Genomic DNA, 13,475 nt, shown 5'->3' with positions numbered 1-13,475 from the left:
TTCGGTTGAATCTCTCCCACTGTAGGTTCCCACGCCACCCCTAATCCCGTTCGAAGCAGCCCTGAGAAACATCACCCACTACCTTTCCATACCACCCCCAAAATTTTTTGCTGCTCCAACACTTCACCACTATTTTGTTTTCCTTTTCTTATTAATATAAGAAGACAGGAATGTCGGGTCTCTAAGCCCAAGCTAAGCCATCATATCCCCTGTGACCTGCATGTATACATCCAGATGGCCCGAAGCAACTGAAGATCCACAAAAGAAGTGAAATTAGCCTTAAATGATGACATTCCACCATTGTGATTTGTTCCTGCCCCACCCTGATACATATATTCTCCCCTGCCCTTAAGAAGGTACTTTGTATGCCTATCCCAAACCTATAAGAAACAATGATAAACCCACCACCCTTTGCTGACTCCTTTTTCAGACTTAGCCCACCCGCACCCAGGTGAAATAAACAGTCTTGTTGCTCACACAAAGCCTGTTGGTGGACTCTCTTCACACGGACGCGCGTGACAATCTTTACCTGTCAAAAATAGTTTATAGAAACCCTTGTTAGATTCTTCAAATGCACAGGCACAGGGCTGCTTCAGAGTCCACAGCTGAGGCCAAGATCTGCAGGCCTGCCTCCAGGGCCACAGCTTCCTTAACATATTTCTGGAAGTTTCTTTCAGAACAGTTGGGCAAGGAAAAGGAGAACAAAGCTCTCCAGCTTGGAAAAGAAGTAAAAATGTTACTGTTTGTAGGTAATAAGATCATGCATATATGTATATATATATATATATAAAACCCTAGAGTAAAACAACAAAAATTGTTTGAACTAGTAAATGCATTCATTAAAGTATCAAGATACATAATCAACATACAAATACTTGTGGGGTTTTTTTTCTTTTTTTTCTTTTTTGGAGACAGGGTCTCACTGCATTGTCCAGACTCATCTCAAACTCCCGTCCTCAAGTGACCCACCTGCCTTGGACTCTGAAAGGGCAGGGATTACAGAAATGAGAGACTGCACCTGGCCCAACATACAAATATTTTTTGCATTTTTGTACAGTAGCAACAAACTTTCCAAAAAAAGAAACAATTTCCACTTGCAATAGTACAAAAATAAGAAACTTAATTAAAATAAATTTAACCAATAAAAAAATTATACATTAAATACAATAAGATTGATGACAGAAATTGAAGTAGACACAAATAAATGTAGACATATTCCATTAGGATAACTAACACTGTCAAAGTATCATATTATCCAAAATGATCTCTAGATTCAATGTGATCCCTATCAAAGTTTTAGTTGCATTTTTCACAGTAATAGAAAACACAATTGTAAAATTTAAGTGTAACCTTAAAGAACTTTAAATAACCTGAGCAATTTTGAGAAAGAACAATGCGAGGGTATCATACTCTCTAATTTCAAATTTTATTTAAAGGTTATAATAATCAAGAGTATGGTATATGCGTAAAGACAAATACAAAAACCAATGGAACAAAATAGGGAGCCCAGAAACAAAACCAGGAATACAAGGTCAACTAATCTTTGACAAGGCCACTAAGAATATACAATGCAGAAAATACAGTCTTGTCAATACATGGTGCCAGAAAAACTGGATATCCACAAGTGAAAGAATAAAAGTAGAATATTTTCTTATACCATACCCCAAAATTAACTCAAAATGAAAGACTTAAATGTAAGACATAAAACCTTAAAACTCCTGAAGAAAACATATTAAAAAAAAAAACTTTGTTGATATTGGTCTTGGCATTAACTTTTTTGATATGAGATCAAAAGCATAGCAACAAATAATACAAACAAGTGGGACTGCATCAAATTGAACAGCTTCTGCACAGCAAAGAAAAAAATTTTTTTAAACCCTATAACATAGGAAAATATTTGCGAGCCATATATCTAACAAGAAGTTAATATCCAAAACATACAAAAAACTTCTAGAATTCAAAGCAAAACAACGATAATAACCCATTCAAAAATAGACAAAAGGTTACTTTTTTTCCCATTGAAGACATACATACAAGGGAAATCTGTATGCTGTTGGTGAGATGTAAATAAATAAAGTCATCATAAAAACCAGTAAAAAATAAAAATAGAAATACCATATAATCCAGCAATACCACTTCTGGGCATCCTACCAAAGGAAATAAAATTTCTATCTTGATGAAATATCTTCAGCCCTATGTTCACTGTAGTGTTGTTTACAATAGCCAAAATATGGTGCGTGTGTATATATACACAGAATACTATTCAGCCGTCAACAGAAGGAAATCTAGCCATTTACAACATGGACAGACCTGGAGGACATTATGCTAAATGAAATAAGCCAAACACAGAAAGACAAAGAAACTGCTTGTTTTAAGTTAGATGAGAAATCTAAAAACATAAACTCATAGAAGCAGAGTGTAGTTACACTTATTATTTTTTTGTCTTTTTTTTTTTCTTCCTTTTTATGGAGCATGGGGTCTTGCTATATTGCCCAGGCAGGTCTCAAACTCCTGGGCTCAGGCTGTCCTCCCAGCTCTGCCTCCCTGAGAGCTGGGATTACAGGTGTGAGCCACCACGCCCGGCAGAAGCAGAGTGTACAGTAGTGGTTGTTAGTGTCTGAGGGTGGAAATAGGAGGCGATGTTGTTCAAAGAGTACAAATTTTTAGTTATAAATTGAGCAAGTCTGAGAAATGTAATGTAAATTAGCATTAGATTAGCCAAATAGCATTGTGTTTATAGTTAGTAATACTGTAATGTATGCTTATAATTTGCTTTTTTTTTTCTTTCGTGAGACAGAGTCTCACTCTGTTGCCCTGGCTGGAGTGCAGTGGCGTGATCTTGGCTCACTACAACCTCTCCCTGCTGGGTTCAAGCAATTCTCCTGCCTCAGCCTCCTGAGTAGCTGGGATTACAGGTGCGTGCAACCACGCCCGGCTAATTTTTTGTATTTTTAATAGACACAGGGTTTCATCATGTTGGCCAGGCTGGTCTCGAACTCCTGACCTCGTGATCCACCCACCTGAGCCTCCCAAAGTGCTGGGATTACAAGCATGAGCCACCGTGCCTGGCCTATGACAGTAGATCTTAAGTGTTCTTACTACAAAAAAAATTTGAGGTAATAGATATGTTCATCAACTTGACTGTATTTTGTTTCACAATGTACATGCATATCAAATCATTACATTGTACACATTAAATATATAGTTATACCATTTTTATGTATCAGAAAAATCCATGTCACACAAACACAGAAGTACAGTAAGTCCTCAGTTAATGTTCAAAATAGGTTCTTGAAAACTGCATCGTTAAATAAAACAATGTTGTTATATGCATTCAAACATAACCCTTGTTTCTATCAATTAAACTACGGTAATTCCACCTCCCGGGTTCAAGCGATTCTCCTGCCTCAGCCTCCCGAGTAGCTAGGATTACAGGTGCATGCCACCATGTCCAGCTAATTTTTTATATTTTTAGTAGAGATGGGGTTTCACCATGTTGGCCAGGCTGATCTTGCACTCCTGACCTCATGATTTGCCCACCTCAGCCTCCCAAAGTGCTGGGATTACAGGTTTGAGTCACCGTGCCCAGTTAAAATTATTTTTTTTAAAAGAATATGTTGCTTCATTTACAGTTTCCATGAACCTATCAACAATGTTAAGTGAGAATTTACAATACACATATATAAATTATATAGGTGTGTATATGCATGAGACCCACATTTTTAGATACAGATAGATCTCAATAACAGAATCCCAGTAGGTGTCTTACTAAAATTATAAGATAATAGTTATTAAGAAATAATAATATACACTTAGCAGTGTTCTAAGCTGGTTTATGACAGTACATTTAAGAAATCTAGAAGGTGAGTAGATACTTTAATCAAGTGGTGTCCAACCCTATGAATGCAAGAATATTTTGCATACCTGTTGTGGTAGATTTCATAAAAACTATCCATGAACTTTTCTTTTAAAGCTCATCAGGTATCATTAGTGTTAGTGTATTTTATGTGTGGCCCAAGACAATTCTGCTTCTAATGTGGCCCAGGGAAGCCAAAAGGTTGGAAACCCATGCTTTAAACTATATTATAACTTGAAAATTTACACATATAGAGTTTAAATTACAAATCTCAGTTTACACTAAAACAATAACATTTTGAAGTACAATCAACATTTTTCATATTTAGGAAAATGCTTATTGTTCTGAAAAAATTGCTAGCAAAGAATTTTTGTGGAATTACATTTGCAATAGGATTAAAAATCAGTAAGCAGAAAATCTGCAACATCTGTCTCTGGTGTTCCTGGGATTTCTGACCCAAATCCTAATACGTCCACTACTTGCCTTAAATATTTTAGACATGATGCAAAAACAATATTTGAAAAAAATAAATTAACATAGAGCTCCTCAATAACACAAATATTCCTATGTCTGCAAAAGCAATGGAACAGCAGTGAGATCATGCAGCCCCTTATAAGTGATAAAGTGGACATTGGCTGTCCATGTAAACTTGAAGGGAGATCACTAAAAAAAAGAGAGAATTCTTAGAAGATTTAACAGCATGGGACTGAAGACACCCCTAATTTGTGAACATGAGAAAAAAATGCAGCCTTTTCAGAAACTCTGAGGGAGCATTAGCAATTACATTTTACAGTTATCCTCACCCAGGGAACCAGGTTTCTGTAGTTCTCCAACATCACATCTCTATATAAATTCTGTTGGGCAGGATCCAGACATTTCCACTCTCCTGGGCAGAATTCTATGGCCACATCCCTGAATGTTAAGAGTTCCTGAAAACACATATTTATCAAAGGACAGAGTTCTTTTTTTTTTTTTTTTTTTTTTTTTTTGAGACGGAGTTTCGCTCTGTCGCCCAGGCTGGAGTGCAGTGGTGCGATCTCGACTCACTGCAAGCTCTGCCTCCCGGGTTCACGCCATTCTCCTGCCTCAGCCTCCCGCGTAGCTGGGACTACAGGCGCGCACCACCATGCCCGGCTAATTTTTTGTATTTTTAGTAGAGACGGGGTTTCACCGTGTTAGCCAGGATGGTCTCGATCTCCTGACCTCGTGATCCACCCGTCTCAGCCTCCCAAAGTGCTGGGATTACAGGCGTGAGCCACCGCGCCCGGCCTAAGGACAGAGTTCTTAAATTGACTACAGGAGAAATGAGTTATGTGAGCTGGTTCTGACTTATGGGACTGACTATAATTATCTGATAAAATAACTTTCAACACAGTAATGTTCTCTAAAGTATTCCATAACTCTGAGGAAAAAGGACAGCATGTGTCAGGAATGCATATTCGGTGTCAACAAAAATCAACACTGGGACAAAGGATCTTCTTAGCAAGGCTAATTTACTTTCTGTAGAAAGGGTGCCACTCACTAGCAGTCTTGCCATGAGATCACACACAAATAAAGGAGGCAGGGTCATTTATAACCTGATGCATCCACCCTATGGCTGTGTCTGGTTTCCATTGGCTGGAATAGGACCTCACATTTTGTCCTTGTCCCGACTGGCTAGCAATTTAGAACTTTCCAAAAGAGGGGAAGGCAGAGGAGAATAAAGGAAAAGAGGAAGTAACTTGTGGAATGCTGAGAAAGGCCAAAAACACCTCCAAATAAGTAAGAGGAACAGCCTATGACCTAATGCTTGCTTGGACCTGCTTAGGCATCCCAGGGCAAATATCTTAGGCTAAAATGTGGGAGCTAAGAATACAAAGTATATTGATTTCTTTATTACGGTTAGCAGATATTTAAAAATACCAGCATAGGTATTTGAGTAAATTTTGCTTCTAAGAGAGGTTACTATTTATTCTCAATTAGACTGGGAGGAAAGTCCCTTTGAAGAGGAATCTCTACTTCATTTTCTACAGCATGCCAGAAATTTCTGTTGCTACAATGGAAATACGGGCTACACTGACCTGCCCTTATGAAAACCAAGCAGAGTAGACCCTGTGACGTCCTGGAACAAAGGGTGAACTCACCTCTCATTAAGTATCTGGAAGCCCTCATGCTTGACCCTGGCCTCGCTGTAGAATCATGTTTTAATTTAAAAAACAGGGATGTTTCCATCCAGAACAATAGACAGGATCTGTGGGGAGGGAAAAAGTGGCTGTTTCTCTTCAAACAGTCCATGTGATACTATTAGAAGACTCAGCTGAGAGTCACTTAGCTAAGCACTGGCTTTCAGACTTCAATGTCCGTATAAATTATTTGCTATTCTAAGCCTTACTGTAAGTAACAAAATTCTGGAGGTTTGAAAAGGGTCCATGAATTATACAGCTTCTTATAGTAAGTCTCCTGTTAATGCTGATATTCCTCCCCTAGATCCATTATAGTAACACTCAGCTAGAGAAAGCAGGCACAGCACACAGGGTCCCTTATCCCAACACAAATACTTTTCACCCGAAGACAAGACTACCAATCATCATCCTGAAACATGGCATTCTCTGCAGGCCCTTCAAAGGTTACAGAGGCTGGAGATGGTGGCAATGTCTGAGTAAGTCTGCATTTGAAAAACATGTGCACATGCATTAATGTGATCTTTATGGAGCATGTACTATGTGTGCAGGAGTATGTCACAGAGCCCTCTGCTGGGAAGCTCACATTATGTGCGTTAATTCTCATAACATGCTGGGAGGTGGGTAGTAAGTGTCCCATAATTCCCAGGATTTAAATGCAGGGCCCGGCATTTCTATTTCTTCTTGTTTTCCTATGACTGATTTTTTTAAAAATGTATAGAATAGTTCAATATAGATAGATGGGAGAGAAACAGAAAGAAAGTGTTAAGTGCAATTCAGAGGAATTTTTTATTTTTGTATTTACTTTGAAAATTGTAAAGAAAAACAAACAAACACTAAAACTATAGGGCTGGAGAACAGATTGCTGGATGTCTCTAGAAACACTGGTTTTAATTTTATAAAAAAGAATTTAAGGCACAAAAGTATATTGCTTTTCCCAATTTATCTGCTATTGTGTTTCAGGAAATTGGAAGCACCAGCTCTGGAGAGGCAGTAGGAGTAGCCACCCCAAACTCTTATCTCCTCTAAGCAGTTCTGTGGGAGATTTCAGTGTGGGGTCAGACCTGGACAAGATTCAGCAGAGAGTGGATCTGGGCACAGTTTGGACAGAAAGTGGGCCCTAGGCTTCTGCTCTCTAGGCCATTAAGTATTTTCAGTTTTGTTTTTTCTAATCCTGACCAAGAGAGATTTTATTCCCAGAGTTTGTGTGATTTTAATAAACTTTCGCCACTTCCCTGTCTATATTACAACATACAATAAGAAGGAACTTAACCAAAATCCTTATTTTTTCTAGACCAATTATATTAAGAGCCAAATACTTATTATTCACAAGCTAAAAACAATACAAATAATAATAACAACAACAACAAATTCTCTTCAGTCCATGAATAGCCCTTCAGGTGGAGGCATCAAAACTCACAAAACGATAAAAGTAACCCAAATGAAGCTTAAGTCTCCTGTACAGTTTCCGTCTTTGTGCTCCAGACTGCAGGTTACTTGATGGTAGGGACCATGACTGGTTCATTTCTTTTTCTAATTACCATAAGAAATAGAAGCAATTACTTACTGATCAGTTTGAGTCTCTAGATCTCCTCATTTTCACCAAAGAACCAAAAAAACTGGAACAACTCTTATCTGTTATGAACCAAGGAGATTCTTTCTGTGAGGGGAGGAACAAACCCTGGATGAGTCATTTCTCTTTCTCTGAAAATGGAACCAGAATTAGACTTTGTTGTCAGACTGACCCCAGTTTGCACAGGACATCCTCAAATGTCTCAAATAACTCACTGATGCTGGTGAGAGTGTCCTCAGTGACCCTGGGCTGAAGCCCCCATAGTGATCCAGGCAGGAGAGACTCAGGCTGACTTTGTGGAGTGCAAACGGAAAACAGAACTGCCCTGGTAGAGCTGCAGATCCTGGATCCAGATGTCATATGCACTGTCCCTGATCAGCTAACTCTGAGACAAGAGGAAAGATAAAAGTACTCCAGTACCACAGTATACAGGATGGCAGACTAGTGATTATGGTTGTGATTATGGCTCTGGATATTTTGTGGCCCTGACCTCCCACTGCTAAGGTGCTTGTTTACACTTACAGATTCTGCCACAGGATTCTGTTCACACCAGAAGCCTCTCACATAGTTGTACCAGGTGACTAGACAAGACCTGGAAAACTCAAAGGGCTCCACTCTGAAAGTGTGGTTTAAGATGTCTATGTTGACCTCTCATGATGCAGAAAATGCCTTCTGTGAGTTTTCTGTATGTCTTCAACCCAAAGTCTGGCACTATGTTGTGAATCCTAGGCAGAAGCCAGCTTTTATGTGCAGATTCTAGGTGGAATTGTGGCAGGACGAGCCACAGACAAAATCTCTCGGACACCGAGTTGTAGAAGTAAGGGCTTTATTCAGCTGGGAGCATCAGCCAGCTACTGTCTCAAAATCCGAGCTTCCTGAGTGCACAATTTCTGTCCCTTTTAAGGGTTCACAACACCAAAGATTTCACATGAAAGGGTCGTGATTGATTTGAGCAAGCAAGGGGTATGTGACAGGGGCTGCATGCACTGGTGATCAGGAAGAAACAGAACAGGGCAGGGAGTTTCACAATGTTCTTCTATACAATGTCTGGAATCTATGAATAACATCGGCTTCTAATTCATAAGTTGATTTTTAACTACTGGGTTTAGGCCAGGCAGGCCCAGGCCTGGCGCCGGGCTGCCTGTCTTTGATTTCACTTCCTTGTTGTTTTTACTGAGTATAAAACAATATAAAACAATATGAGAGGGTCTCTCCTCTCAGAATCAATGTGCCTCTGCATTCTTGGGGATTACAGCAAACAGAGTAAAACCAGAGAGATCCTCTCATGGAGGCTCCTTCAACACATTCTGAAGAATATTTTGACCTAAAAGGAAAAAGCTGGGGTAAACATAACTAGAGAGTTTATTTGGGCCAAAGCTTGAAGATTGCAAGCCCGGAGTATAAAGCTGCCCTGAACATACACTCCAATTAGAAGCAGTTACAAGTGTATTTTTAAAGGCAAAAAAGAAGGCAGAGAGGGGACTGATAGAAAGTTCTCAGACATTCCTATTGGTTTATAGAAGTAACACTGGTTAGTGTCTGACTATATATATTGTTAAGCCATAGGGTGTGCATTATAGTGTCCATTGTGGTATTATTAGGTTAATTTATAGCCACTGGTAGCAATAGCAAGGAATTTCAAAAAATAAATAGTTCAACGCGGGGAAAAGTAGGACTTCGGTCTCATTTTAACAAATCTCTGGGTCTGATAATTAAAAGAACTTGTATTTCTCAGACAAAAGTGCCGTTTTTCTCTCAAATCCCAGGATATTAATTCAGAATTTGGAACTGCACATTTAGGTCTTGGAAGGCTGGTAAGCTATGCACATTTGTGGGCATTTGGGCAAGGGGAGAAGAGAGAGAATTGAAGTTCTCTGGTTTAATTAATGCACTTATGTGATCCTGGTTGGGTTTATGGACCCCATGATGTCTGAACCAGTGTCAGATCTGAAGATGCCAGGACCGCTAAAAGAAATGGAATAACCGATTGCTGTCCTGAAAAGTTATTTTTGTAGAAATCTAGTCTAACTGCTTTAGAAGTGACTGTTCCCAAATAGAGATCCCAAATAGAGAGGTTTTTTTTTTTTTTGAGATGGTGTCTCACTCTCACCAGCACTTGCCCAGGCTGGAGTGCAGTCTCGTGACCTTGGCTCACTGCAGTCTCTGCCTCCCGGGTTCATGCCATTCTCCTGTCTCAGCCTCCCCAGTAGCTGAGACTACAGGTGCCTGCAACCACACCCAGCTAATTTTTTGTATTTTTAGTAGAGGCAGGGTTTCATGGTACTAGCCAGGATGGCCTCAATCTCCTGACCTCGTGATCTGCCCACCTCAGCCTCCCAAAGTGCTGGGATTAAAGGTGTGAGCCACTGCACCCGGCTGTTTTTTTTTTTGCAGCTTTGAGGAGCACTTTGCTACACTTTGTGCACTTTGCCACAAAATTGTGGATTGTGACTGGAATCCTTAGAAAAAAGGTTTTCTCTCAAGTGAGGCCTAGTGGGCACTTTATGTATAAATCTGGTAATTCTGAACAGTGTGGTAACTATAACTAAAAGCAAAATCATCTCCAATCCTAAAATACTCTCCACAATAACAGAACAGCAAGAAAATGTTCTGTTATGTAATTATACCAAACTATGATATGCATCACAGGCAATCAACTAATAGATTGCAAATACAGAAAGAACATCACCGTAATTAGTTCTCAAGTACAAGACATGACAGCATCATTTGTCATACACAGTTTATGTCACCTAGTAATTTGAGAGGTCACCTGGGCGCCTGTAGTCTCAGCAGGGTTTTCTAATTGGTAACATTCAACAGCAACAAAAAAACTTCCCACATCTTCATGGTAAGACGTAGTTTTGAAATGCTGAGCCAGGTACCTGCTGAAGGCAGCCCCCTACTTTCCTACAAAAACTGTGGCATAGGGTGTATAGACTCTTGCGATTTACATTTCAAGACAATAGTTTCCAGGTCCTAGATAAAGACAATTTTCAGTCGAAAAAGACAAATGACCTAGTTAACTGATAAAAATGATTTATATATTTTTCAAAGAAGCAGAGAAAATATTTAAATATAAAAGTTTTCAAATTAAATGCTTTAAGAAAAGGGAGAAGAGCAAAACTTCTTCCCACACTCTAAAGAGAAAGCATTAAGCTTCTAATTTGTATTTGGTCCTACAACAGCCTGTTCTAAAGGCATGGTCTTGAACTTACTAACGTCTGAATTCTTGTAGGCACCTGAGGGATGGACTTGGGCACACTGTGAACACAGGAAAGAGGATTTGTGGGGAAGGAAAGAGGATTTGTGGGGAAGGAAAGAGCAGAAGAGAGGAAGGTGCCATCAAGAGCCTTGGGTGGGGGCAAGGCAGGACTGACTAAAGCACTGGTTTGTACTACAAGTGCAGGCCGACGCAGGGCTACACTCTGACTGATTCCTGAGTCCATAAGGGCAGAGGAGATTAGGATCAGGTGGTCTAGAAGACTGGGTGGTGAAGAAAGCAGATTCCTGCTACAGATCTGGGGTTGAGATGAGCCAGGAGTCTTCTGGGCACTTTGTGTGTTCTTGGGAGAAAACTGTAGGAGCAAAGCTGCCATTGGGCACAATTTCTGAGGGTAGAACCCTATCCTGGAAGGAGTGTGGCCATGCCAATGCCCAGTGGGTGGGCTCAGGAGTGGGTTAGCATTGGGTGGGGGCTGGCAGCATGGTGTGAGGAAGGATGTTTCTCAGAACTCCTTTCCTCTAAGTTTCCAGTCCCCTCTCTCCCTCGGAGGAGACCTGGAGGAACAAGACAGTGCCCAGCAGGACCGCGCATGTGCAGAACCCAGTCACGCCTCCCGCAGACACCATGCAACTCCCTCCAGCCCAGGCTCAGCCATGTCTTTCTTCTGACAGAAAACGTGAGGAGTTTGCTCAACACCAGTCAATGCTCCAACCCCAAAGCGGTGTCCAGCAACTCACTAAAGACACCACCCAGAGTCAGCGCTGACCTCACAAGCTCAGCGCTCTTCTCGCAGTTGCCCCCCTGCAGACGCCGGTCCCCGCCTCTGGGCACCCGTCTTCATTTCTGAACTCCCGCCTACAAACCAGGGGCGCCCACACCCTCCTCAAGTTCAATAATATGGCAGAACTACTCACAGAACTCAGCGAAGCGCTGTGCGCACCCACACTAGCATATTCTAAAAGATGCGACTCCGGAACAGCCACGCGGAGGAGGCGCACAGGGCAAGGGGACTGGTGGAAAAGTGGGAGCGGGCGGGTGATTTGCTTTGCCTCCTCACACACCTCACAAAAGCCTTTCCTTCAAGACCCGCCAGCAGCCCCCAAACCACGAGCCATGGTCGGCGCTGTCCCATTAATGAGTCCCCGTTTGCTCACATGAACTCTATGTTTTGATGGGGCCTTGACATCATTCCGAACAGGGTCAAGTAGGGACGGGACCCCCAGACCACAGCTCCTCCCACGCGCCCACCGCGCACGCCGCGTCGGCGTCTTCCAGATGAACTCCTCCTCACCCCACAGCCCAGGGAAGGTGCGCGGCTGCGGCGCAGAGCTGCACAAGGAAGGCTGCAGGCTGGGCCAGAGCCACCCTGCGGGAACCGGCAGGAACCAGAGTCCCTCACCGGAGGGGACTGAGGCCCGAGGGCTGAGCGGCGGCAGCGGGGACTCTCTTCACAGACTCGGTCCCGCCGCCGCCATTTCCCGTCGGTTCTGATGAGGCCTCCCCAGTCGCCTCGGGAGGACCTGCCCCACACACTCACCATTTCCCCACTTCAGGGGTGTAGCGGAGTCTCAGCTAGGAATCATCCAATACCCACAGGTCACAGAGCGACGGAGGCTGAGGCCGAACACGGAGGCCTCCCTGAGGGGTGGAAGCAGGGCGCTGAGGCCCTAACCGAGCTCAGGCTGGAGCGAAAGGCAAAAGCCGCGCCAGATCCCGGATGCCGCCCTCTCCTCTCCGGCTGCATCCCTGATTGGGCAGTTCTCAGTCCAGCGGCCTGATTGGATAGGGCTCCAAGCTTCACGCCCTCAGGCTTTGAGTGACAGAAATTGCGAAAACACAGTATACTAATTGAGGCAAGAGTGACAGACTCGTGCCTCCGGGCACTTAGAGTCAGGGCTTTCTCTCTGTGCTAGGCCTGGCTCTGCACAAGGTTCATTTTTAACCTTGTGCACGCACGCGCGCGCGCGCGCATGCACACAGACACACACTTGTTCACAAATGGAAACAGTATAATTACTTTAATATTTTAGATATCATAACTTTTCTGGCCCGTGGTCTTTTGAGTAGGATACCCGAGATTTGAAGAGGAAAGCGAACCTCTAAAAAATAAAATGTTAGCTATTTGTGAATTTTCAATTTTTTATTAGCCACATCAAAACTGAGAAAAAGAAGCAAGTGAAATTGTTTGTGATAATTTTAACCAATTGTATCCAAAATATTGGCCGGGCCCAGTGGCTCACGGCTGTAATCCCAGCACTTTAGGAAGCTGATGTGGATCACGTGGTCAGGTGATCGAGACCATCATGGCCAAACTGGTGAAACTCCGTCTCTACTAAAATACAAAAAATTAGCTATGCATGGTGGCGTGTGCCTGTAGTCCCATCTACTGGGAAGGCTGAGGCAGGAAAATTGCTTGAACCCGGGAGGCGGAGGTTGCAGTGATCCAAGATCGTGCCACCGCACTCCAGCCTGGTGACAGTGCAAGACTCCATCTCAAAATAAATAAATAAATAAATAATTTAAACCCCAAATATTATTGTTTTAATATGTGATCAATATATAATTAGAAATAAAGTATATTTCTGACCTCATTCTTCTAAACTCACTGTGTATTTTATGTTTCCAGCACATTTTACCTCAAACCAGCCATATTCCAGGTACCCA

The 13,475-nt window shown here is 42.0% G+C and overlaps 1 long non-coding RNA gene across 2 annotated transcripts; it reads right to left on the bottom strand.

The window, feature by feature from the left end:
- Nucleotides 1-323: 323 nt before the first annotated feature.
- On the bottom strand, nucleotides 324-12,535 carry LOC134758222 (uncharacterized). 2 transcript variants are annotated; one of them, XR_010133161.1, is made up of 3 exons: nucleotides 12,349-12,535; nucleotides 7,804-7,973; nucleotides 324-7,719 (listed from the first exon to the last, which is right to left on the bottom strand). It is a non-coding gene; the product is annotated as an uncharacterized lncRNA (long non-coding RNA). The 2 variants fall into 2 exon arrangements; XR_010133160.1 differs by having other exon boundaries at nucleotides 324-7,675; nucleotides 12,349-12,518.
- Nucleotides 12,536-13,475: the final 940 nt, after the last annotated feature.

The sequence above is a fragment of the Gorilla gorilla genome, chromosome 3, assembly GCF_029281585.2.
Source record: "Gorilla gorilla gorilla isolate KB3781 chromosome 3, NHGRI_mGorGor1-v2.1_pri, whole genome shotgun sequence".
Taxonomy (NCBI): domain Eukaryota; kingdom Metazoa; phylum Chordata; class Mammalia; order Primates; family Hominidae; genus Gorilla; species Gorilla gorilla.
Note: the sequence above shows the minus strand (reverse complement) of the source record. Positions and strands in the feature narration are given on the sequence as shown.